This window comes from Microtus ochrogaster, chromosome 16 (assembly GCF_000317375.1).
Source record: "Microtus ochrogaster isolate Prairie Vole_2 chromosome 16, MicOch1.0, whole genome shotgun sequence".
Lineage (NCBI taxonomy): Eukaryota > Metazoa > Chordata > Mammalia > Rodentia > Cricetidae > Microtus > Microtus ochrogaster.
The window spans coordinates 1,369,837-1,389,898 of record NC_022018.1 but is presented as its reverse complement, the minus strand read 5'-3'; the positions used below and the strand labels follow the sequence as shown (position 1 = coordinate 1,389,898).

General features: G+C 41.9%; 1 protein-coding gene across 2 annotated transcripts in view; it reads left to right on the top strand.

The window, feature by feature from the left end:
- Rsu1 (Ras suppressor protein 1) overlaps positions 1-20,062 on the top strand; it is a 177,293-nt gene that overhangs the window by 53,341 nt on the left and 103,890 nt on the right. The gene's annotated exons all lie outside the window — the stretch shown is intronic.

Sequence of the window (20,062 nt, the reverse complement as noted above, 5' to 3'; positions counted from 1 at the left end):
TTCTTTCTCTCTTGTAACCTCTGAACCCACAGTTTGACTGATGAGTTGACACTGCCCTTTGGCAACAAGCTCATGAATGGCAGGCACACACTTGGGAAATAGAGGCAGGGGAGGAGACTCATGAGCCACCCTGGGTCACACAGTGAGACCCTTTGTTAAACAGAAACAATAAAATCTTGATGTTCACTGGTCTCTCATTTCCTCTCATTTCTTCTCTCCTTTGACCCACCTAACTTTCTTAAACTGATATTGTTTCTCAATTATTTGTTTCTCTATACCAAAATAAGATATTTAAAAAAAAAAACACTTTATTTGACTCACGCTTGTTGGAGAAAACCATTCTACAGTAGGACTGGTGGTTTTCAAAGGCCATTGCAAATGAGAATATAAAATGCCATGAGAGTAAGAGCATTTTCACGTCTGTTCCCTGCTCTGCCTTCCGTGCTCACCCATGCCAGATGGACGGTATCGAGTTAAAACAAAACCTGCTGAATGAGGTAATGAAGTGGCAATCTTGGATACTAATGTATTAGGAAGGTTGCGGGCACAATGTGGGTTCTGTCTAGAGTTGTGCTCCCAGCACAGAGGCCACCAGCCACAAGTCAGATGTTTCATAGCTATGTGTGGTTGTCACATAGGAGACCACAGTTCTGAAGCAGAGTACTGTATGAAAGATAAACGGGCCTGGAGAGCTGGACCAGCAGTTAAGAGCATTGCCGCTCTTCCAGAGGACTGAAGTTTGGTTCTCAGCACACTGTCAGGTGGCTCACAACTATCGGTAGCTCCAGTTACTGGAAACCCAACTTTTCTGCAAGAACTTACGTGCCTATGGCATATCCTCACACAGACACAGGCATACACATACATACTACATACATGTGGCTTACCCTCATGCAGATAGAGCTGTACACATAAAAACAAAAGCTGTAAAGACAAGCAGGCACTTGATTTCGTGGGATGAACCCCACTTCACCCCCACTTTCCCATCTTCTTCACCCCTCTGAAGTTAGGAGGACCAAGTTTTCAGGGTTTAGGAATAATTGCTCAGCATCTTTTCTTCACTGAATTACAAGGAGTCAAGTTTTGCTTTGGAAGGAACGAAGCAAAACATAGTAGCCAAAAAGTATTCCTTTGGTCATATAAACTTGTAAACCTAGCAGTTGAGATGCGAAATATGAGACTCACTTGTTCAAGACCAGCCTGGGCTTCGTGGGTCCTGTCTGGGAATAGAAAAGTTCAAAGGCAATGGCATTTAGTGAGAATTTTCTAAGGGGAAACAACTTACCTAGGGAAAAACACTGCCTTGGGCCAGTAATTGTTAACTGTGGATTTTAGCATTAGCAATACTTGGGGACATTTTACAGAACATAAATAACTCACCTCCTCCTACACTATTGAATCAAAACTCTGAGTGTGAGACAGATTCTTGTGTAACAGGATGAAGCTCGCTCAGTGCTTCTGACGCGTGTCTTCACTTAGTGTGACTAGTAAAACTGGAAGACGTAAATATGCATTTGGTTGCCATATTGCTTGCTTTTTCAGTTCTGCAAGCAATATGGTAATCTAAAGTATTAGGCTAGGCAATTCTTTCTTTTTCTTTTTCTTTCTTTTTTTAGGGGGTGGGGTTTCAAGACAGGGTTTCTCTGTAGCATTGGAGCCTGCCCTGGAACTAGCTCATAGACCAGGCTGACCTTGAACTCACAGAGATCTGTCTGCCCCTGCCCGCCAGAGTGCTGGAATTACAGGCCTGCACCATCACTGTTTGGCTTGGCAATTCTTTTATTGGATGATTTATTAGAAAAGTGCCTCCTTGAACCGAATGGGTCTATCTATGTATTTTTAAGCCTTATTCTTTTTTTTAGTTTACATAAATATTCTATGCCATCACATTTCTCTGACATTTCCTTTAAGGTATCCTATAACAACGTGTGTATATTTTTTTACTTAGGAGTAGAATTGTAATGAGTCTTTGGGTGGCTTCATTACTGCTAGCCATACCTAGAAAACACTGTCTACGTCTGTCTGGTAGTCTTTTTCTACTTTGAAGTGAATACTTTCATTTGAAATAGGTAATAAATTCTTCAGAAACCCTAGTTACTAATTTAAAATAAAGATGAAGATTTTTGAGCAGTGGTTATTTTAAAAACCAAGGGCAACATGCTAGCTGGTAATATAATCATAGCTGGTAAGGTCTTGAATGCCGGAGCGCAGTGATATGTACTTTTTCCATGCAATCTCTTCTGGACTTGTGAGAATGGGGAACAGACCTTTAGAGATGGAGAAACTGAGGCTCAGGGAGGATTTGTGACATATCCTTAAGGGCCCAGCTATGAGTCACAGTGGCTTTCCTTGAACCTGTCAGTCTTCCTCTAGGCCCATGTTCCTGACCACTGTGATGGGCTCCTACCCACCCATATGGCAGGAAGAAGATTCCAAGACATGTACTTCCAATTTTGAACCAAAAAACAGCAACCCTTCAAGATGGTGCAGGAGGAAGTTTGAGACAGTAAGGCCAATCGCATGGCAGGCTTTGCTGGTCCTTGGGTGAGGCTGGAATACTATGCAAAGTGTGCCTGAAATGGGCTTTGCAAACTGAATTACTATTTAGCTGTTTCATTCCAAGCCAGTCGCTTTGCCTGTGTGATTCTTGCCTCTCGGTAAGCAAGCACTGCAGTAGATTTGGCTTTCACTTGTGCACGTGATGCCCAGTGACCTTCTGAAGCCCCTTCTCTCATTCAGCTCATCCTTCCTGTCTCTGTGGTACCCACTGGCTGCAGCTTTGCCTCTGAGTATGTTTTAAAGTGTGTGTGGTGATTTCCTTTTGGCTTATATAAGCAAGGTAAGTGCTCCTGAGATTTTTGTGAAAATCTTTCTAATAAACCCAGAGTTTGTAATTTGAAACCTCTTCGGTGAAAGAATTTCAGCCAAGCAGAGAAATCCAGATGCGTTCAGACTTTTCTAATCCAAGGACATGAAGGAACACAGCACAGTGAAAGTCGGGGGCTTGCTTGGAATTCTGTGGCTTTTCTTTTCCTTGTGTAGACTTATTGCCTTACTTAGACTGTTTTTCTGGTTTCTCGCTTTCACATCAGACTATCTATATTGTAGTGGTTGTAATGAGTAATGTCACCCCAGACTCATGATTTAAACACTTACTGCCCAGTTCGTGGCACCACTTCACACTGTGGAGCCCTTCAGGGGTAGGGCCTGGCTGGCAGAATTAGGCTACGGGGGGGGGGGGGGGGGTGTCTTGAAGAACTTACCCACTCTTCCTACCCAGCCCTCTCTGCTTCTTAGTCTATTCCCATGTGACTGCCATTGCCTCATATAGAACTGAATTCCTTTTGAAACCGGGAGCCAAGATAAACCTTTCTCCCTTAAGTTGTTTCTGTCAGGTGATTTCTCAGCACAATGCAGAAGTGATATCTCTAGATATTAATTATATATTTATATATTTATATTAGATATAAATTGGGAATTGAGTCACCTGCTCCTGTATTCATTCAGGCATTTATTAATTTCCTTCTTTAGGCTATTTTGTTTTAATTCCAAAGGACTGACCTTCCCAAGAAGCAGAATTCGCTTGTCCAACAAGTATTTATTAAGCTCCTGTTTAGCATATCTGCCAGGGGTGCTAAGAGGAGACAGCAGCCCATATGGAGGGAAGGAAGGGAAGGAGACATGCAGACAATTGACAAAGTCTGAGAGATCTAGGTAAGTGAGGAGAGATGCTAAATCACGTAGTATCGAAAATCAGGCCTAAGCAAGTGCTGGGTGGGGGAGAGGTGATCTGAGAAGGCCTTGCCTAGCCTATAATGCATTGAGACCTAAAGGAGGGAAGGCGCCTTCCAGGCAGAGGGAGCAGCCTGAGCCAAGGTCCTGATGCGGCTCCTCTGGGAGAAATAAGGAAAGTGTGAATGTAGCAAAGGTAGTGGTGGTGGTGGCGGGGGGGGGCATGGACTTCCAGACTGCATTAGTTACTTCTTAACTGCTGTGATAAATACCGTGACTAAAAGTGACTTGAGGGAGAAAGGGCTTATACTTCTAGAGGGATAGAGTCCACTGTGCCAGGGAAGGCATGGCACAGAGGCGGGATTAGGAAGATGACCGATCACATTTTTCAAATCTACACACAGGAAGCAGAGAGGGAACTGGAAGTAGGACAAGGCTGTAACTTCCAGAGCCTTCCCACAGCGTCACATCCCTCCAGGCAGACCTTACCTCCTAAAGGTTTATAACCTCCCCACCACAGAGGGTCAGAGTGCTGGCTTTTCCTCCAAGTGACATAGTTTCCACAGATACCACTAGTTTTTGCCCCCATAGGAAGCCTGCAGAAGCAAGCAAACAAAAGCAACAGAGAGCACATTACCAAGGACACAGATGTTCTTGCGAAGCCTGGAATTTGGAGCAGCATAGTATTACAGTTTAAATCTAAAATATCCCACAGGCTATGTGTTGACTGCTTAATTCTCTAGATGGAAAGCTATGGAACCTTTGAGGGGTTGGTGTAAGTTTTCACGAGGACTGGTTCTTGGAGTCCCTGGCGTGGCAGCCCTCTGCTTGCTGCCACTGCTACTACTATGATCACCTTCTTACCTTCCCAATCATGACAAACAGAGAACTTCCAGAACCATGAGTTTTTGCTGCGAGATGTTTGTCACAGTGACACAAAAGTAGCTGCTGCACGTAGCTGAGTGTGTGGAAGCTTTCTAAGATGAGCCAGGGAGAGGCAGAAGAAAGGAGACCAGAAATGAGAGCCAAGAGGTTCCTGAGCACTTGTGAATACTGACCTTTTATTTCCTCATTTAAAAAATTACTTCAGTTTTTTTGTATTACTCTGAAGAAGTCACAAAGAATATAAGAGAAGACTAGTATTTATTGAGTGTATAAACGTATGTACTCATCATTTTTATACATATCATTTCACTTGAATGTCCAACAATGTAGTGAAATTGGGGTGTTTCTCCCTATTTAGTGGGTGAGTAACTGACAGCTCTGTGAGGTTGAAGGACATGCCAAGGACCCATGGGAGGTGTGATGATTTAAACCGGAAATGCCCACTCCCCACGGACTCATTATTTGAACTCTTGGTCCCTGCTGGTGGCATTGTTTAGGGAGTTTGTCAACGTGAGCCCTTGCTGGTGAAATTGGGTCACTAAGAACAGGCATTGAAGGTTACACCCAGTTCTGATTCTAGTCTGTTTTCTGCTTCCTGATTAGCCACAATGTGAGAAGCAGCAGCCACAGACTCCTGCTGCTAAAGACCTTGCTGTTTCTGCAGCTCCGCCCTCACTTCCACAATAGACTGTATCACTCAAAACTCTTGAGCCCAAGTAAAACTCTTCTCCCTTCTTTTTCTTCTGTCAAGTATTGTGTCATAGCCATGAGAAAAGTAGAGTAATACAAGCAGTCGCACTAGGATCTGGAGTGTGGAAGTCAGGCCACTGTGTGCAATATGTTCACCAGGTTAAGAAAAGGAGCACCATGGGCTGTTGGCTTCTTTGCTTTATGCCTTTTTAGAACAGAATAACATATAGATTGGTCTCTCTAAAGAGCATCTTGGTTTTTAAAGCACTGTAGATTAATGAAGATACTGTAAAAGACATAATGCTAAGTCTGTGAAATGATTGGCATGTGGCTTGATGTGGCTGAAGAGATAGGCCACCAAGTGACAAAGGCTGGTCTGCTCGCTTGCTCTCTTCCTAGCTTTATTTCTTTCTTCGCTCCCTCTCTCTCTTTCCCTCCTCCCCCCCTCCATCCCTTCCTCCCTCTTTTCCTCCCTTCCTTCCTTCCTTCCTTCCTTCCTTCCTTCCTTCCTTCCTTCCTTCCTTCCTTCCTTCCTTCTTCCTTCCTTCCCAATGTATTAATTATGTATGTGGGTGTGTGTGTGCACATAAGTGAATGTTCCAGAAGAGGACATCAGATCACTCCTGGAACTAGAGTTATAGACAGTTTAGCCACACACACAGGTGCAAGGAACTGAACTCAATCTTTTATTAGAGCAAAAAGTGTTTCTAACTACTGAGCAATCTTTCCTTCCCCTGTAAATTTTTCTTTTTGCCAAAAACCCATGTCACTTCTTACTTGTATATGAAACAAAATTGGTTACTCACACTTTAAGCCTGTTTTTAAACTTAATAGAACTACATAATACCTTAGTTTATAACCCAAATGTCTCTATTTGCAAAACTGTCTCCTAAACTCTCAGTTCTGTGCTCTTTGGAAGAAGAGCTTTCTGGTTTCTTTGTAAGGTGACTCCAGCGGTCTGTGCTTCATCCATCATTCCCTACATAATTGACATTGTCTGTTGTTCAGAGGATCTGGTTTTTAGCTCAGATCTCTTGGTTTCAAAAGTAAGTGTTCCTCCTGGTAGTTTATAAACATGCTGATATCGAGCCAACGAGAAGGTAAAATATGCCATTAGATGACAGATTGGGATGATCCCAAATATGTTTCCTAATTTCATCTGGAAAAAAGGAAGTGGAAAGAATAAAAAAAAAATTTGCCAAACTTTGAATTTTGACTTGGATGGTACTGTGGGCTGGCTCTTACATGTTATCCCTGTTGGTAATATATCTTTCACCAGACTTTACAAAAAGCCATGTTTCATATCTTTTGATTCTCCATGGTCTTAGTGGATAATCAAAAATGACCCCCTCTCAAGCCTCCTCCACGATATTTTTTAACAAGTCCCACTTTATCTATTCTGTTCCGGTGAATCATTGGCCCCTGAAAATACTTTAAGCATGGATTTTTAAAACTGCTAAGTGAGTTGTATTTCTACCTGGTGAGTTACTGCCTTCAAGGGAGTGGGAAGCTGTATCATAGCAAACGTTTCCGCTGTGCAGTATAAATTTCCGGAGACACGTCAGGTTCGGTGTGATTGAACACACACATCAATCCGTGTTAGCACTAGCTGGTGAAGCATGCCACTGTGTGTAGTGGGCATCCTTTGATTTAATGGGACACTAAATGTGTGCTTGCCCTGGGAGAAATGTCGGCAGTAACCAAGCTCCTGGATTTAATTTTTATTATTCCACAGGCGTGTCTGTGAACACAGTTCTTACCTCCTGAATGCATATACAATGTCTCCCAGTTCTGTGGCATCTCTTTTCAAAGTATCCCCTGTGTCTTACTCCTAGCTGAAGTAAATGAGCAACCCTCTGTTCAGACTGACCTCAAATGCTATTACAAACGTGAGTGTAAACATTTCGGGATACCAGAGCCGGGAATGGAGTAGAATGGGGGGGGGGGGGCTGTCCTTCATATTGTCAACATCAGGGATGTAGTGTTGATGAACTTTTAAGACTATGTTCATTTAGACCTTTCTGGGATGAACTGTTGGCACATTCATCAGTTTTATTCTCCTACACTGACTGCTTTGGGATGAGAGCATCTAAATGTGCTATGTGTGTACTTAAGTCCGGTTGGAAGCACTGGTCTGCAATGCTAAGAGAAAGCCACCTCCTTGGACAGCCATACCCAATCTTCTTTTTCATCCTAGTTTCTGTGTAGGATGTGTTCCTGTGTCTCCTGGTTTGGGTGAACAGTTGTAAATGAAACATTTTCCCCCTCCGATAGCATATATCTCTGAAAGAAGGAAGTAATAAAGCAAATGGTTAAACATTGCAAGATAGGAATGACATTAGTGTCTCAGTCTGTGGGACTGTCGTCGGCTCCCCTGTGGCACACCTGTTGCCTTTCTTTGTTCTCACCTGGGTTATTATGTACATTCAGTTGCCTTAATCCAAAAGTCTGAGACTCTCTGGGGGCCAACATAACACTGTCAGTGGGAAACCTCTTCTGACTGCCTGTGACGAGTTGAAGTCCAAATACAGACACTGTTAAAACTATTGTGTAAAATTGCTTTCAGGCTGTGTCTGTGGTGGCTACGAGATATAAATGAATTTATGTTTAGCTTTGGGCCGATTCCTAAGATATCTCATTATGTAAATGCAAATATTCCAAAATCTGAAACAAATGTGAAATCTGAAACATTTCTGAGCCGAGGCATTTCAGAGGGCTGCTCAACTTCAAACAGCCTCCTCCGTGGTACCATAGCCTTGCTCCTTCTGGTCAGTTGTCCACAGTGACGAGGGTGCTCCCGTGAAACCACAAATGGGCTGCGATCACCTTGTGTCTTAGGTAAGGCTCCAGGTGCTGTGGAGAGACACCAAGGCCATGGAAACTCTTATAAGGAAAGCATTTAATTGCAGGTCTGGCTTACAGTTTCAGAAGTTCAGTCCATTATCATCGTGGTGGGGAGTGTGACAGACATGATGCTGGCGACATCTTCATATGCAGGCCACAGGAAGTTGGCTAAGATACCAGGCAGTCTCCTGAGCATAGGAAACCTCAAAACCTGCCCCCACAGTGACACACTTCCTCTAACAAGGCCACACCCTCATCAACAAAGCCACACCTCCTAATAGTGACACTCCCCATGAGATTATGGGGGTCAATTACATTCAAACTACCATACCTTGTTAACTAGAATCTCTCTGTGTGTGTGTGTGTGTGTGTGTGTTGGATAGGGATGTTCACGTGCTCCAATCTTGCACCATTAAACAGCTTTTACATAGAGGAAAGCCTTTGCTCCCTCCCCAGCCTGCATGGCAATGTCTGGTGCTGTGCAGACCAGCTAGAGGGAGGAAGGGTCAGCTCAGTGTCAGCATTGTCTCTCTGACTTCTCTAGCTGTGATGTGCGGTTTTAGCAATAGTCTTAACCATCCACTTCTCTGAAGACTTTCTATTTCTCCTAGTGTCTGGTGGAGTTTAGGACTTCAGAAATCTTGTGTGCACATTTTAAGCTGTGTAGCATCTAAATCTATGCTGTCCGAGTTTGTTTACTAGAGCTGGAATTTGCATTTATTCTCTCCTTCCTACCACCTTCGAGTGGGTCAGATACTTTATTAAATATAATTTCCTTTTATTCTCTCCTTTCTCGGTTCTGTTTGGTTTATTTATTTATTTATTTATTTATTTTTAGATTTGAGTGAAAAGTTAATTTTTTTCTTTTTTTTTGATTTTCAAGACAGGGTTTCTCCATAGGTTTTTTTGGTTCCTGTCCTGGAACTAGCTCTTCTAGACCAGGCTGGCTTCAAACTCACAGAGATCCGCCTGCCTCTGCCTCCCGAGTGCTGGGATTAAAGGTGGGCGCCATCACCACCCGGCTGAAAAGTTAAAATTTTTAATGACTCTTCTATAATACGCATTTAGAAATATAAAAATTTCCCTTGTTGCTGTATTAACTGCATGCCATATACTCTGTATTTTCATTATATTTCAGTTTAAAAGGGTTTCTAATTCCCCTTCTGATTTCTTCCTTGGCTTTTTAATTGTTTCAAAATTGAGAATTTTGGTTTTCCAGAATTTGCCATTTCTGAGAGTTTTTAATACTTTTTTCAGATTTACAGTGTTGTGTGATTTCTAGCGTATATATTTTTAACCCTTAAAATTTTTGATTAATTTGTTTTCTGGTCTACTGCATAGCAGACTAAATTATAAATAAATAAATAGATAGATAGATAAATAAATAAATAAATAAATAAGATATATAGAGACCATAGATACGATTTTAGTCAAATTTCTTTATTTATTTATCAGGCAGGCTTCTCTCAAACTGCTCGTGTAACCCAGGATGTTTGAACTTGTATCTTCTTGCTCCCCCTCCCTATCACTGGGCTTGCAGAAATGCATGCCTCACTCAGTTCATGTGATGCTGGAGCTTGATCCTACGACTCCTGCAAGTCTGGCAAGCACACTGCAGACTGAGCTCCATCCCAGCCTGACACAGTGTGTCTCTGAGCACGTGACCTCTGCTATCTTCCTTTGCAGGTAGTTGAGCTTAAGTCCAGCGGAGAGTTACTTTACCTGCAAGCAAAGTAGCTCTTTCAAGGTATTCTTTCTTTCAAGGCGTGTTTATAATGCCTAATGGGGTCAGTCCATGCATACTAGGTTAACTCTGGGACTAGCTTACCGCAGTTCATCAGACTTCCTTGTGTGACCATGTTTACAGTGAGGGCTCTGCATTCATCATGGTCTGGGCATAGTTTTGATCCTCTGTAAACTGCAGCAATGGTTCCGTTACATCTATCTGCAGTTGTTCCTCTCTGGTGAGTTTTGTTTTGCTTTCGTAGATTTGAGGACACTTGTACTAGACATCAGTGTTGTTTGGTCACTGACTCGTGGAGATCCTTCTGTGGCTCTGTTTTGTATTTTTATTAATTCCTTTCTTAACACTGCCTTGCTTTCTCTGAAGACATGTGTGATTTCTGTCTTTTCAACTCCACCATACCATGATGTCTGATCTATCGCTTTGGCTGTAACTACCTGGAAACATCCATGTGAGAAAACAAGGATGAATATGGATTTCCCCAGTTTATCTCCCTTCTCTTATGGGTCTAGTCCTGAGCTACATCTTGCCTGATATCTGGAAGCACTTATTGCATTACTGTCTAGTTATTCATTGTGCCTAGATCCAGAAATCTGGCCTCGTTTTGATCTTTGGCCATGTGGAGGACAGTGACATAGCATGTTTTTCTTTCCTGTTTACACAACTTCAAGAAGTTACTCTTCCATCAGTGCACTTTCCGACAGTGTTTATTCCAAACATAGCAGGGTTCATATCTAATCACAATTGTCTGAACACATCCTTTGAAACCCTTTTCCTCTCATATTTTAACTACCCAGGACAATATCAGAGTCTTAATTGCTTTTTATGTCATCTCTTCACCTTTATACCTAAAACTGTGTTAGTTTTCTAAGTAGCATTGTGCTATAACCCAGGTCTCCCTCCCGCTTGGAAAGGCTGGAAGTCTGAACCTGAGAACTGGATCTTTCTGGGTATTGGTGATGTAGAAGGATCTGTTCCATACCTCTTTTCTTTGTCCATGGAACGCTGTTCCCTGTGCCTGCCTCACCCTGTGTCTTCACAGCACCTTTCTATCTGTATCCAAATGTCTTCCTCTCTTCTGGAGCCCAGGGAGACTGGATTAATGTCCACTCTCGTGGGATACCATTTTAAATAAATCACCTCCATAAAGTCCCTGTCTTCAGATACAGCCACATTCTGAGATACTGGGACTTCTATCAGTTTGGGGGAGCAGACCTAAGCAGTTCTCACCTGTCTTCTATTTTGCTTACAGACTGCTCTATGTAACAGGATTTGATGCCCCTTAATGTAGTGCCATTATTTAGTCCCTTTAGTTATGATAGCTACCTGCTGTATCTTAAGCCATTATTGTTAATTGTCAGAAGATGTCGATTCTTTTGAGAAACTCATGAAACCAGGAGTACATTTCTACTTGGGAAGCTTTACATGTAATTTGGAAACTATTAAGGTCCCCATAATTACCCACAGAACCATAATTTCCCACAAAGCCTTCAGTATAACGTTTCTCCCCTAAACAGTCCTGTTTCAACTTTCTATTTTAGGTTCTTTTTAGCCAGCTGGTAGCCTACTGTCCCTCATGTAAAGCGCTCAGATCTCCTATGGATTTTTGTGCAGTGTGCAAATCAAGCTTAGTAATGGAAGCCCCGTATATGAATGCATTATACTGAAAAAAGAGCTGTAGGAAGGGAAATACATCACTTACTTGATCCCCTCTCTTTCAAATCCAGTTCATAGGGTAAAGGGGTAGATGGTCATATATTAAGCTTTACAAAGGAGTTGACTTTTCCTCTTCTATTTAAAAGGTTATGTGCTACAATGCGAGACAAATAAATCACAATTCACCACAACAACTGGGTAGCTGACAGTTATATAAATTGCCGGTGAAATACTAAATCTGTCACTCTGTATGTTTTGACCATTTAGCAATTGGAGCAGTGCTAAGTGAGGGCCGGCTGGAAACCACAGAAGCAAATGTAGTGGCACATGCAATTAACAAGATCAATGGTCAGTGGTAAAGGTTCATTGTTTGGTCATTTCAGTTGACTGACCCCAGTGAAAGCAATTGCTATCCAAAAGACTCGGCTAGCTGTAATTTGTTGTAAGAGGATGCAGAAAATGACTTACCCAACCTAACATCCAAGAGAATGTTATTTCTCAGCTGTCTCTGTTCCTGGCTCAGTGCCTAAAGGATGAGGCTTGCTTACATGATCATAGGTGGGAGGGAAGAGGTTATTTACTTGAGCACAGGCGATTTACCAGTGGCTACTATTGAATATAACCCCTCTTCTCCTATCAATTATTAACTGTCTCTCGCTCCTTAGGGACGTGTGTTGTGTTATGTATGAATGAAAATTTTCTGGTCCGTGTTGTTTCTTTAACAGTTCTTTGCACACCAGTTTATCACAGATTTGCGTGTTTTCTCGTCTACTGGATTGCTCACTGTCGATTCTTAGCTATACTATTGACCAGAACTTTCTGGTTCACTTACAGTTCTCCTACGCAGAACTGTTTTCGCTGTTATTTCCTTGGATCTTTCGTGAGCCTGCTCAGCTGGGGGGCTGATTGACCGGTGAGTGCTCTGCTTGTAAATGGCACCCCCGAAAGTTGTTTGTTAGAGAAACAAAGGCTCTCATCATATGTCTGATGTTTGTGTTTGAAATGGAGCCCCACGAGAAGTGCGCACAGTTAGCTGAGATCTTGTAGGTCTAGTTCCCTAGATGGGGTTAACGGCTTTATCAAGAGGAGAAGAGAGGAGCAGGAAGAAGAAGGAAGACAGCAGCAGAAAAGGAAGAGGAAGGAGCAGCAGCAGGTTCTCACTGTGCAGTGCCCTCTGCCATGGGAAGATGATGCAGGAAGGACAACCACATGCCCACCTCTTGATGTGGACCTTTCCAGTTTCTAGAACAGTGACAAAAACATCTTCTTTTTAAGTTGTCCAGCCTATGATGCTGTTATATAGAAGCAGAAAATGAAATGATGGCTGTTGGATCATCTCACTGTACAGTGGACTTACACTACTGTCAAAAAGACAGCTTGCTTGTTCCAGTGTCCTCTTTCTCTTTGGGTCCCCTGAGCCCTGCTTGTATGGTTGTCTCTGAGAAGATGCTCCAGGTTATCTCTCATGTGCACAAGCTGTATCCTCAGGTACCCAGGCTCTTTGACTTATTTCACATTGGCCAAAGGAATGGTCACAATGAAATGCAGACTCAGTGTGCAAAGCCTGTGGTGATGAGGGGAGGATGGGATTCTTGGAGCTATTTCAGTAAACTGTATTTGCCATAAACAATGAGCGAATGACCTAAAGAAAGAAGGAAGATGCCTGGATTCACCCAGATCCTGGTTCCTGTACCCTAGGTTTCTATTATCCCAAAGGCTTCCTATCTTTCTGTTTATTTTGATTTTTGTTGCTTTTTGAGACAAGGTGGCACTAGTGTGGTAGCCACCAAGTAGCTCAAGCTGGCATCTAATTCTTAGCCTCCTGCCTCAGCCTTCTGATAAATGGGATTACAGGTGTGCATAACAACTCCCAGCACTTGTAAAAAGAAAAAAAAATCTTTCTGGGTGTTGTAGTTAGGAAAGGTAACTGGCGTGCAGCTAGCTTTTCTCTGTCTCGCACTCATTTGCTCACCACCTGCCTCTCTACTGTTAATTACTAGGTATATGGACTTACCATTGTCTTGTAGCCTTCCTCGCTCTTCATCCCCCCTCTTTATCTCTCTCCCTGTGTATGTGTGTGTGTGTGTGTGTGTGTGTTTCTGCATATATGTGTACATGTATACATGCAGGTATCCATTCTGTGTTTGTGTGGAGGCCGGAGATCAATGCTGATTGCAACTCTAGAGACAGAGACTCTCACTAAACCTGGAGCATATTCATTTATCTAAATTGACTTCCAGAGCTTCGGGGATCTACCTGTCTGTACTTGTCCAGCATTAGAGTTGCCCACCTTTTACATGGTGTGGTGGTTTGAATAGGTATGATCGCCATAGACTCATGTGTTTGCTGGGCCATAGGAGGTGGCAGTATTAGGAGGTGTGGCCTTGCTGGAGTAGGTGTGGCCTTGTTGGAGGAAGTCTCACTGTGGAAGCAGGGTTTGAGGTCTCTATGCTCAAGCCATGCTGAGTGGTACAGTGGCTTCTGCCTGTGGGTCAGCACCGTGTCTGACTTATGCATACCACCATAAAGACAATGGGCTAAACTCAAGCCTCTGAAGCTGTAAGCCAATCCCAACTAAATGTTTTCCTCTGTAAGAGTTGCCATGGCCATGACGTCTCTTTACAGCAATAGAAACCCTAACTAAGACACATGGGTTGAGGGCTCTTAACTCACATCCTGTGCTCACATGAACAAACACCTTTCCCGCTGAACTACCTCTCCATCAATCCATTTACTCTTCATTTTCTTTCGAGAAAACCAACAGTAAGGTAACCACTGTTAAGTAACGTATTACAGGGTTAAGATTTGGAAGTATATTTCAGTTATTGTAATATTACTAATAATGTGTAATAGCCTCCTGTAAGAGTCCAAACATATGCATTTGTATACTTTCTGTGCCAAGACCAAAATACATTTATTTTACTCCACTTTTTTTAATATTAGGCAACAGCTGGCATAGATTTTGTCAACAGGGCCTTAAAGCTGGAAACAGCTCAGTAAATAGAAGTGGCATTACGATTCATTGTAAAAGCCTATAGAGGGAGACGCCCAGAACGCTTTTTATATACCGTCACTGTATTAGTTTCTTTTTGCTGCTACAACAGACTGAATTCAGTGACTAAAAAAAAAAAAAAAACTAGTTGACTTTCGTACAATTCTGGATGTAAGTTCCTAAGTCAGTTTCACTGAGCTAGAGTTAAAGTGTTCCCACCTCGGTAGGGTAGATGTTTGCTGACCAGCTTCCCCACACGGTGGGCCCTGTCTCATCCTCCACCAGAGCAGACTAGACTTCTGCAGGCCTTGCTTAGTTTCAGGATTTGGTTCTGGGGTTTGATTCAGAATGTAGGTAGACATGTGACAGATTTTTATTATTCATATTGGGAAGAAATGAAATTTATATTGCTTGCCTCCCTCATTCTATATACTGATATTATGATTAATAGCTTTTGACATAAAACTATTTTGGCATATGAGTCTATGGTGACGTATTTTGACAGCAGCAGTGTTGTGTTTAGCTCTTCTAACAGGAGTAGGTTACAGAGATTACTAGCTTCATATTCTATACCTAAGTCATCAACCAAAGATGTCATGTCCAGAAATATCACCAAAATGTCAGCCACAGAAATCGTTTTCAGATCATCTCTTTGAGCAGCGTTGAATCTCCTTCCATGTAGTTCTCAAATGTGAAACTGGTTAAAGACGTGGAGCCCTAAGTTATTTCTTTCCTGGCAGAGATGCCAGATGGATGTTGAATGAAGTCCAGTTCTTCGTTTTTCCTTCGGATAATTTTTCGAGTTTGTGGTGGTGATTTGGATTCTTATCAGTGCGTCCTTCCTCCCCCAGCTCCCCACAGCCCGGCAGCAGCCTGGTTGCCTTGGTACCTGTTCCTGAAGGCTGTCTTGCAGCAAAATGTGGTTGTTTAAATAGCACGACTTGTCAGCTAAAAGTAGAAGTCATTAGCATGACACCGTTTGGCTAGGGGTGTCTTGAATACTGTTTTAAAATTCCGATTTTCTCACTTTGCTGTTTACTCATGGTGCCATAGGAGGTTTCAGGGTGGGTTCCCAGGATGGAGCTGGAGTAAGGAATGTGCAAATGCTCCCTGAGGGTCTCCTGGAATTTAGGCCCACACTGACGGCCTCTGTTGGGTATCTGCTGCATTTGTAAATACATCAACTTGGATGTTCCAATGCTATTGGTACCTATACAATGGGTATGATGGGTGGCCTTACCTGTATATACCAGTGGTCCATCCATGAACAGCTCTAAATTCCTGCTGGTTTGTGTTTGAACTTCAATTGGCCAGAAGCAACTTGTTTTTTTAACCTTAGAAAAAGTAGGGTATTTGTTTTCAGCTTATTAGAAAAGTTGTATCAGATGTTTTGTGTGGGTGTATATCCATTAACCTCCATCCAAAATATCAGGGCCAAGTAATTGTATCAAAATGTGCAGTCAGGTGGAACATCTTCACGTTCTCACCAGGCAAGTGGACTCTCAAGTCCTAGACAGCTGTCATTGCAGGTAAGAGGGGAGGGGCCTGGGGCTCTCTACTGGGTAGACATCTCTGAGAAAACCCTGCTTCTGCTAATTAGTTCTTTGAAACACCTTCCTCATTAACTGGGGATACAATGTCAGAGAAAACACGGTGGAGTGCAGGGTGCTGGCTGGATAACAGGAAAACAACGCCAGGTATCTGTGTGTGTCATCTTGTTGGTAGAACAGCTCACACACAGCCCCTTGCTGCCTGGTAGATCTTGTTTTGTCGTTAGGGGATTTGACTTGCCTTGAAACTTTGGTTCATTTCCTTCCTTCACTGGATACAGAGATGGAGGAGGTGGATTATTTTTAGACATTAAATATCTTAGGGGTTTTGATTGCTTATGTTTTTTTTTTTATCTTTTGGTAGAGTAGGGAGCAAAGCTTTTTTGTTTTATTTCTATTTATTTGACAATTTCAGGTATGCAGATACACACACAAACACACACACACACACACACACACACACAGAGTTTTGGACATTTTTTTAGCCCGTGTTACTCTCTCATCCCCTCCTCCTCTCTCACTGAACCCCTTTTCTTCCAGATGTGCCCCCCACCCCACTTGGGTATCTTTTTTTTTTCTTTTTGATCCCTAAGCTTAATTATGTTTTCTTGCATGAGCATCAGTGGGGGTTATTTCCTGGAACATGACACCCTCTCCCCCAGCATCCCACTAAGTGCTCCAGTAAGGGGGAAAGGGAGGCCTTGAGTGAGTGGGAATGATAAAACATGGGATGTGTAAGTAGGGGACACATACTGGGGGTCCAAAGACTATTTAGCTTTTAACTCAAAAAAAAAAAACAATTTGGAAAAATATTGTATTACTCTCATAAAACTAATGTCTGTTATGTTATAGATTTAAAGAATTCAGAAAACTAGCAATACTTCACTCAATATTCCCCCACCTCAAATAACAATTATTTGTTTTGCTGATCAGTACTTAAGAAATGTCAAGACAGAAGATCAACAAGTGGTATATATTGTTTAAACTAATAAACTACTTAGCTTAGTAAATTTAAGGAAGGAAAATCAAATTTCTACAACTTTACTACTTGACCAAGAGTATTAGCATATTTTTAATTCCCAAAACATTAATGTAAAGTTAGAACTTCTAGAATATTAAATTGTAGCTTTATTTCAAACTGTAGATTCATAGATTTTTATGAATGTTGTTTAATTGGTTGGATTCAGTTATCCAGTAGATGCTTTATCTAAAATGGCTTATGTTCTATATCCTGTGTGTCTGTATACTCGGTACCACTGTCTGTTTTGTGCTATTACAAAGTACCCAAGACTGGGTTAGTCAAAGAACAGAGATTCATTCTCACAACAACGGAGCCTAAAAAGTCCTTCATCCAAGCTCTGTCAGGGTTGGTGTCTGCTGAGGACTACTCTCTGCTTGCGAAATGCTGACTTACTCCTCCACCACAAGAGGGGCAACCTACTATGTCTTCACTGTGCTGGTAGCAGAAGAGTAGGGGTGTGAACCCCGCCACCAGGCCTCTTCATAAGGACACACAATCCATCCTCAGGGACTCCACTTTCACTTCTGACTTCCCTCCCTAAGGCCTCACTTCTTAGTGCTGTTAATTGGTGGCTGAGTTTCGACATGAATTCCGGAAGACATAGAAAGACGCAATGCATAGCATTTGAGAACATTTGTTCTCTGTTTTGCTTGAGAGTTAATTTGTCTGAATATAAAAATCTCATGTCCCTGTGAATTTTGCTAAAGTAATATCACAAGCCATGTTGGTTTATCTGCTTCTTAGTGACTTACACTTTTAACTCAGATGCCCATTTATTCTCATCCATTTATAGTCATAATATCTATTCATGTGTTTTTTCCTGCACTTCCTCTTTTTTTACACATACACACTCACACACACACACATAGACAAACACATTCACACACACACATTGATACACACACTCACTCACATAGACACATGTGTAAAAGCACAGCATCCATAAGCTTATAAAGGAATTATTGTCACATGAAGACTTAAGCGATAACTGCACAGATCAATAAATAGGTAACCTTCAGAGCCTCAGAAGTGCCTTGGTGTCTTCTTACAGTCATTGGAAACATTGGAAAGACCTTTCTTTCTACATATGTATAATTTCTCCCTTATCTCTTAGTGTAATTTTTTTGCTTCTGCTCATTTGACTTTCTGTCTCCTTTCATTTGGCATTATGACATGAGATCTATCCACATTGTTGCCTAAGGCTGCATTTCCTTCGTTTTCATTGCTCCCATGATAGGAGTTATCTATTTACTAGTTCCAGTTCTCATTCAGATGACATAGTTCCTTAAGCAACAGCCCTGTCACTTTTCATACATTTCTCTGCTCTGGCACTAGTAGCAAAGTTAGAGCCCCTTGGTAGGCTGCTGTGCAACCCTGCATGCCCTTTGCACGGCTGTTCCTTCCTTCTCTAGCAACACGAAGTTTTTTCTAACCCCCACAGAGCTTCTCTGGAGATGTCCACTGTTCTCCTCGCCTTCTTTCCAGCAAGCTTGAGACATTGGATCTTAGGACTTCGCCAAAGCTCACTTGAGAGGCCTTCATTTACTGTTACTACGGTCTGTATCATGTTCGAACACTCGGAGCTGGATGGTACAGCGAGCATTTTCCCCCATTCTATTCTGAATTTCTCTTCCCTCAACTAGTGCCCATTACAGTTGTGGTAGTGGAAAGTGACTGTTTTTTTGAAAATGATATATTATGGATCAAATCCCTCCTATCTGAATTGAGGAAAAAGGTTATAAAAAACCATCATTCCATTTGATTGTATCTCTAAGTTATATTAGGATAAACCTTATTAAAAAAAAACACACAATAAAGTAAAACCTATAGACAGAGCATCTTTCAGTGCAACCGAAGTCAGCTGTCTTTGACCCCTTCCACCTGATAGCTTGTCCTCTACCTTTCTGGGTTTGGCTCTTGACTGTCTTTCCTTATTCCCAACACCGACCAATGTCCCTGAAACCTCTTATTCTTTTCTGACTTAAGTTATTACAAAGAAGTGCCTTAACCGCAGGGGGTAAATTATGATATGAGGCTAGCTTTATGTTCTTTTATAGGTTTTTAATATCAGGGAATGGAGAATTATTGTATGCTGTCTCTGAGTATGAGCTTAATATTATCATTCATCATCAAAGAGCATCTGAAAACTGCCGTCAGGGCGCCTGCACAGATGCTTCATTGAACTGTAGTGAGGTGCTCTTTGTTCTTCTGTGTGTAATTTGGGGCCAACGTGGCATTCCCCTAAAGATAAAGCCATTGCTTTTCAAAGGGCACAGTCATTCTTTTAAAAATACACACATGTTAAGGATTTTAAGTGACAGCATTACTTTCGAAGAAATATTTTATCTGCAGAGTGAAAAATATAAAAGTGGATATTTTATAATTAAGAAGATATTTAGCCTTCATATTTGACTGCATCCATTTTTTCCAGACCAACAAAATGATGAGAATAATGAAGTCAGATTCTCATGCAACTGTGATCTCTCAGCCCAAATCACTCCAGCCAGCATGATATATATTGTTGTTTAGATGGATGCATTAGTACCTTAAATATTTAAAATAATGTGCTTTTCAGATACCTTGATTTCCTTAATCTGCTATTGTCCAGAAATGTTTTCTATTTGCCCTCCCAGTAAATATTATATAGGCCCATGTCCCTTTTTTCTTTTATTGAAAATAGACTTTATTCTCATATAATATATCCTGATCACAGTTTTCCCTAGCTCTACTCATCCCAGTTCTTCCCCACCTCCCCTCCCCCCAGGTCAACCCCTTTTGCATGTGATTGTCCTTTTTGTGTTAGAACTTTCAGGTATGCTCTTAAGTCATAATAGCATGGATGAGATCTTTCCAATGCTTTAAGAAAAGTTTTCAATTAGCCAGGCCGCGGTGGCGCATGCCTTTAATCCCAGCACTCTGGAGGCAGAGGCAGGCAGATCTCTGTGAGC